At 43.2% G+C, this 6,860-nt stretch overlaps 1 long non-coding RNA gene across 1 annotated transcript; it reads right to left on the bottom strand.

The window, feature by feature from the left end:
- Positions 1-414: 414 nt before the first annotated feature.
- Positions 415-5,768, bottom strand: LOC141567693 (uncharacterized). Its single transcript, XR_012490514.1, has 4 exons — positions 5,555-5,768; positions 4,810-4,847; positions 1,570-1,734; positions 415-976 (listed from the first exon to the last, which is right to left on the bottom strand). It is a non-coding gene; the product is annotated as an uncharacterized LOC141567693 (long non-coding RNA).
- Between the last annotated feature and the right edge of the window lie 1,092 nt (positions 5,769-6,860).

Raw genomic sequence — 6,860 nt, 5'->3', positions numbered from 1 at the left:
GACCTCAAAACTTTGTGATTTTGTAACTCTGGCCCTGCAACTGAGTTGGCAGATTTTTTAAATGCGTTCCTTGTAAAAGAAAATAAAAAAGAAACCTGACGGTTATCTGCCTTGAGAGCTCTATGACGTCTCCACAACCAGTGTCCTTGACAAGCCAGCTGGCTCCTGGGAGAGCGAAAAGACCTCTCTGGTCTGTACTTGGCCCGTGGAGCTGTTGTTTTATGGACAGATGGTGTAGCAGTGAAAATACAGCCACACAGGAGAGCAATAAAATCAGTGAAAAGAAGACCAAAACACGCTCTCCAAACAGATTCCTTTTTATTTTCGTGAATGTGATTCAGAATTTTTAAATAAAAACCCCATAGAACGAAATTTTCATAGCAGGTGTGCTACCTATGAGGGGTTTAGGAAAATACCAACACTGCCTATGGCTAGACTGAAAAGCATGTTAAAGGCTTTTTGCAAAAGCTAGTCATTTCAATCTTTATAGTGATGGGATGGGGGGCGGTGGGGAAGACAATGCATTTTTAACAGCACTCATCTCCCTAAATAGCTTTTTTTTCCCCCAGTATGCAATTAATTTGAAAGCTTTATTTAAACGTAAATGGAGTGGATCAGTGTGGAAAGGTAAATGGATACACATCAGATTAAAGATAACTAAAAGAAACCGAGTGACCTATATATTCAGAGCATTTTAAGAATGACTGTCTGTCTTTTTTACTCAGTGCTGCAGAAAGAAGGGATAGCCACTGGGAAACTGTAAAACTGCCTGTCTGAAATCTGTTCTTTTTTTGTGGTTTTGTGGGCCAAGCCAGTACTCCTTGCCAGCAGGCTGTACACCACCAATGCACAGCCCATCGCAGACCCACGGTATCACGTGCACCCAGGGCCTAAGCCTTCACCTGGGCTGGGTCTGGTAAGATTACGGAGACCCACGGAGATGCTGTGACAGTTCCCAGGATTTTTCACCTGGAGACTGAAAAAAAAAAAAAAAAAAAAGCCTGATATTGGTAAAGAGCCACTTTAAAAGGTTGTAAACCAACGTGAAGAGGCTTTCCTGTGCAGTAAGCTGATTTGACTTTGTGACATTTATTTCTAGGAGAGTTGCTTTTTAAAAACCAACTGGGCTAAATACCACATGTAATAAAAGGTAAAAATTAGCTTTAACTGTTTAAAAATGGCCATTTTCCAATCGTCCAAAGCCAGACAGAGTTGCTTTAATTTCTGAAAACATTTGTATAAAACAGTCGTTACAATATTATGGAACAATATATGGAAAGAACATACATAGTTAACAGAATGCAGTTCAACAGGCTAGGTCTAATTTTTTTCCAAACTGTAAAGTTTTCCCCTCTTTGTGCAGGAAGTCGGAACAGAAACTAAAAATACAGCAGAGTTTTACTTTAATTACTGACAGGCAACCAGGGTTTTAGTTTTCCTTACTTCTGGAATATTCCATTCCATATTGGCAAAACACATATTTCATAACAAAAGCAGAAAGAGAAGAAAGGTATTGTAAAAACAACTCCTACACTAATTTCAAATGCTCCCTACTAAAACACTGTGTACCTGTTTGTTGCCTCCCATAATGCAAGCTTTATTTCAGGTGAGCCACACTCAGCTCCACCTCCCTCCTTGTAGAAGGGTGGGGTTCCTTCCAGTTGTCAGTGGCAGGCAGGAGAAACAAGGCCAAAAGCAGGTTGAGCTGAGGTCAGTCCGCGAAGATGCCAATGCCTGGAACAGAGCAAAAAAAGCAGGATTGGGGATGGGTGGAGATCAGAACTTGAGTCAATAGCCAGAGACACCAAGTTCAAACCAGGACAAGCCCAAACCCAAGTCTTGGGGGCAAATCTAAGAACAAATCAGATGAGGAGGGATGAATAAGTAAGTTAAAAGAGACTCCGAAACATACAAAGTATGTGTGGCTAGATCTGCACAGACATTCTGCTTAGTGTTGGGACCTCTTCCTCTACGAGCAGGCACCTACTGTCTTAAAGGAGCCGTGCTCTGCAAACATTAGGAAAGGAACCATAAGCAATGAAAATAAGATGGAGACTAGTTATGCACAAGCGTGCACCACCACCACCACCACCACCCCCAGAGGGAGATCTACAAGAAAGAAACAAGCAAAAGATTGTTCACTGTTGTTAGAACAATAAACTATGTATAACTATACTGTAGGCCCCGTGACATATAAACACCAATACAATACTCATCCCATAGTTCATTCATTTTAAATATCTGTTGAGTACCTATAGCCGGGCACCATGCTGAAAACTAGAGGGGAAATTGAAACAAAATATATAGTCTGTGCTCCCAAGGAATGCACAGAAAAAGAGATAGACACGCAAACAAGCCATTTCAATAGCGTGTGATGGAATACATTGCAAGGGGGAAATGATGGAGTTTTAAGATAAGATAGAAGGATGATGGAAGGTTTCCAAAGGAGATGAAATCTAAGCTGAGAACTGAAGGCGTGATGCAGAACCGGCAGGAGGAGACCTTACTCTACTGTCAAAAGTATCATTCTCAAGACGCTGAAAAACATGTAGAGAGAGCATATGTCAAAACTTTATTTAGCTCATTTATGAGGGAACCAATAGGATGACAAAATGGTTGTAAAGCAAATACAAGAAAAGTATGTCCATATAGTCTATAAAAGAAAAGGAGACTAGACTAAAATTAAGTGAGACAAAAAAAGAAAAAAATACCTCATCAGCCCCCCACAGGATAATGCACTGTCATCTTTAGGGTTTTCTCTAGTGAGCAAAAATCATTTGCATTGCCCTTGGGCAACAATGATTTTTATCTTATTAGTTTCTTATATACTATTAACTTCTAACGTTTGCTGTAAAATGTCTGGGCCCTATTCATTAGTAAATAGTAAGTTAAAGTTACCTGTGCCGAGAATCAGATGGTCCTTACGTAAGGCCCTAGCAGAACAATAAAAATCACACCACTATGTTTTAGATAACTCTTTTTTAACAGTAACCCTCTGAAACTTACCAGATATGAGGACATCCCACAAGGAGAGTTGTAACCATTTACAATAGAAATCGATGACTTACACAATTTTTTTAAAAATATTACATGGTTAGAGTTCAGGAAAAATAACTGGCTGGACATGACCCAACCAGTAAAAGGAATTTAAGTGGCAACTCAAACTCAGCTCTGGCTGGCTTAAAGGAGTGGGCTTAAAATCTGTAGGGTGTTATTGAGGACTAATCTACCGTATCCATCAGGGAGAAAATTCATTTAGAATTAAGGGTTGGGCCCTGCTTTTCTTCTCCCAAGAGTATGGTGTGTTTTTTCCTTCCAGTACAATAAGAATTCCATACCAGACTATAACTGCTTTTCATCTTGATCACCAGGAAATTCAGTCAAATCCAGCATCTAACGCCCACATTCTGGTTTCAAGGTAGACAGTCTCAGCAACAAGCTAGAAGTTGGTTAAATTGGGGACCAGGCCCACATTGAAACATGGCTACTGAGTCAGACCCAGCACGCTGGGCTAGGTCTCCTTCAGTCGCCTCCACAAAAGTCAGGGTTCATCCTAACAGACAGATGGTCTCACCTGGAGTTACTCGTTAAAAATACTGTTCCCCGAGGCTCATCCCTACAAAAAGACTTGTACACCACTGTTCTTAATCACCAAAAACGTGGAAACAACCTCAATGTCCATCAATGGATGAACAAATAAAGCATAAAATCTTCATAGACTGGACTCCAACCGTACACAAGGGCAATAAAATAAACAACAGAAAAGAACAAAGTACCGACACACCCAACAACCGGGATGAATCTCACAAACGTTATGCCTCCCTTTGGACTGGCCACGGTGACCAATGTTAGCTGACAGGTCGAAGAATCAGTCCTGCATATGCTTGGGCCCCCCTCACCAAGGCTGATTTAGCTACTGCCACTGCAGGATATCCAAACCACAGCCCCACTGTGACACTGTCCTTTGAGGAGACCACTTGGTAGCAGGTTGACTACACTGGACCCCTTCCACCCCGAGAAAGACAGAAATCCATCTTTCCTGGGATGACACGAAGCTCAGCTATGAATATTCCTTTCCAGCCCTCGGTGCCTCAGGATAGCACTACTTCCTAGTCAAGGATTTAGATGGTTTTATCCACTGAAATAAAATCTCTCATAACAAAGTGGGGCCAAGTGACCATGGGATCCACTGGTACTGTCACATACCACACCACCAGGAAGCCACTGGGCTGGCAGAGCAGTGTGATCGCCTCTTAAAGATGTGTCTGTGGCACCAGCGTGGAGGCGATACCTGCAAGGATGGGTCATCAGCCTTCATGATGTGTTACCTGCCCTAAGTCAACAGCCATTATCTGTTGCTATGTTCTGATAAGAAGGATAGATACGTGGTTCTAGGAACCAAGGGATGGAAGTAGGAGTGGCCCCACTTACCATTACCCCCAGTCACCCACCTGGGAAACTCGTGCTTCCTGCCCTACACCTTTAAGCATTGTGATTTTAGAGGTCCCTTGTTCCCGGAGGGAGTAACGCAGTAAGAATCCCATTGAACTTTAAGCCATGGCTGCTGTCCAGTCACCTGAGAATCCTTGTGCTAAGAGACCAGCAGACAAGGAAAGGGAGGTCTTCCCTCCCTTCTGACGATCAGAGGGAATCACGAGTGTGATTGGCACTCAGGTGATCCACTGGGACAGCTCTTAGTGCCCCGTGCTGAGCTTTAAAGGTTAATGGACAAGTACAGTAGACACAATCTGAGAAGAGCAAGGTAACCAGAGGCTTACACGCTTCAGGGATGAGGGTCACAATACTTACCTAGATCAGCAGCAGTGCCCGCCCAGGGAGAGAGAAATCTAGAATGGGTGGCAGAAGAGGGGACGATGGGTATCAGTTACAGGCTTGAGATCAGCGATAAATGACATCAAGGGCTGTAGCTCATGCTACTACCAACGCTTATAAGTTCCACAGGAAATCAGACCCACCAGAATTCTATGAGGAGCTATTCCCAGACAGGATAAACTTGCTACGAAAAGTACATGGCGCTGAGCCGCTCAAAGGGTGGACTGTAATGGATTCTGTGGCACTTGCTCAGTTTCCCTTTTTAGAGCCGATGCACCTATCCACCAGCTGCTGGAAAGACCGGCTGCTGAAAACTTACAGACGTGTCCCTCACTGGGAATTTCTCTCAGCCACAGGGCACTGTCCTGCTCGAGTAGCCAACCATCTCTCCCCATGCCAAAAATGTGACTGCCTTGTAGCTATCAGCCTTTACAAAAATGGAAACTTCTCTCTCTCTCTCTCTCTCTCTGTTTTTTTTAATGAATTAAAAGAGACGTTTTTCAACTCGACTTCTGGATAGATATTCTCGGGGTTTAGCAAGGAAGTGGGCTAACTAATTATGGTGGAGTCCGGTAAGGGAAGTGGTTGTCTGTGCACCCCGGCTGGAGTTGAAAGACCACACGCAGATGCTTCCAGCTTTTGAAGTCCCTCTCAGCCCCCTCGGCAGCTGCACCCCTTCCACCCCAGTTCTCCTTCTACCCCAGTTCAGAGCCTTGCTCACCTGGGTTCTCACAAGATGCCCTGAGTTCTTCCCCTTCTCCTCCTCATATCCAGATCCTGGCTCTGAGGGTTTCATCCTGGCCTCATTTATCTGATCTTCCTTCTTATCTCAGACCTTATCATTTCTTCCGTTTGCAAAGTCAGAATCTCTGTTTGCTTGCTCTGTCTTCTGAAGCCTTTCTTCTTAGGAGTTAAACGTCAAGTGCCTGCCTGGAGTGCCAAGTCCTTCCTCTCTCACTGGAAAAGGGTTCCAGGTGACGATGGCAGGGGTAAAACACAGCTCGCTGCTGTGGCTGGGTCTCTTTGCAAAGAGTGTGCGCTCTCCAGTTCCCACGGGCACATTGCCATGGGTCTCAGGGTCACAGTGCTCATAAGCCAGTGTCTGACGGGGAGGACCCACAGCATTAAAACGATCAAAGTGCCTTTTTCTTTTCCTGTAAGTGACTCTTGAGATTCAATCTACTGGCATAACACAGGAAACTGAAGAGCCCCAACCTCAGAGAGATAATTATTTAAAAGCTAGAACTCATGCCATCTTTAGTGTATGTTATGATTCCCTTATCTTTGAGTTAAGTAACTTAATTAGCTGGAATTCGATGAGCTTAATTGGTATATTAGAAACAGAAAAATAATCACTAATATGATTGCTCAGAGCTCGGATTGAAAGCCTAGCTCTGCTCCTTTTGAACTGTAATTAATTTGTGTTTGTTGTAAAATATGAGTACATTTTGAGTACATGGAAATACATTAGAGATCTGAAGATTGTACTGTGGGTGCAGTTACATATACCAGGGGGCGCTATGGTCCAAGATTTACATTTTACTCTTTAATAGTCTGGTTTGGGGCACAGCAATCCTGAATGGGATTAGCCCGAGAATTTTTCTTCAACGTAAAATGTTGTCTTTTAAGGGCTTTCTCTTTTCTTTGCACAGATCCTGTTATTTTCTTCTATTCACAACTGTCAAATTTTCCCCCCTCTTTCACTCTACACTCTCTTTAAAAAAAAAAGTCTATATCCCTCTTATTTTAGTAGTTTCTCCTCTCATTTAATCTTTCTGTAAATCCAGTACTGAGGGCTAAAATGTTTCCTTTTGGAAATGACACGAATGCTAGTTATTGGAGGGTAGCAAATGCCCCAGAGCGAACATGCACTGAAAATGACAGCAATCAATAAGCCCAGGGACTACATTTTCTGGGCCCAAACTTGGAATATGTGTCCTGAGCAGCATGGGGGCACCTGTGAGAGCAGCCAGATAAAGTTTTTGGAATTGAGACCACATGATAAAATTGAGGTCCCCCAGTCTGTT

The sequence above is a fragment of the Rhinolophus sinicus genome, linkage group LG11 (assembly GCF_036562045.2).
Source record: "Rhinolophus sinicus isolate RSC01 linkage group LG11, ASM3656204v1, whole genome shotgun sequence".
Classification (NCBI taxonomy): domain Eukaryota; kingdom Metazoa; phylum Chordata; class Mammalia; order Chiroptera; family Rhinolophidae; genus Rhinolophus; species Rhinolophus sinicus.
Note: the sequence above shows the minus strand (reverse complement) of the source record. Positions and strands in the feature narration are given on the sequence as shown.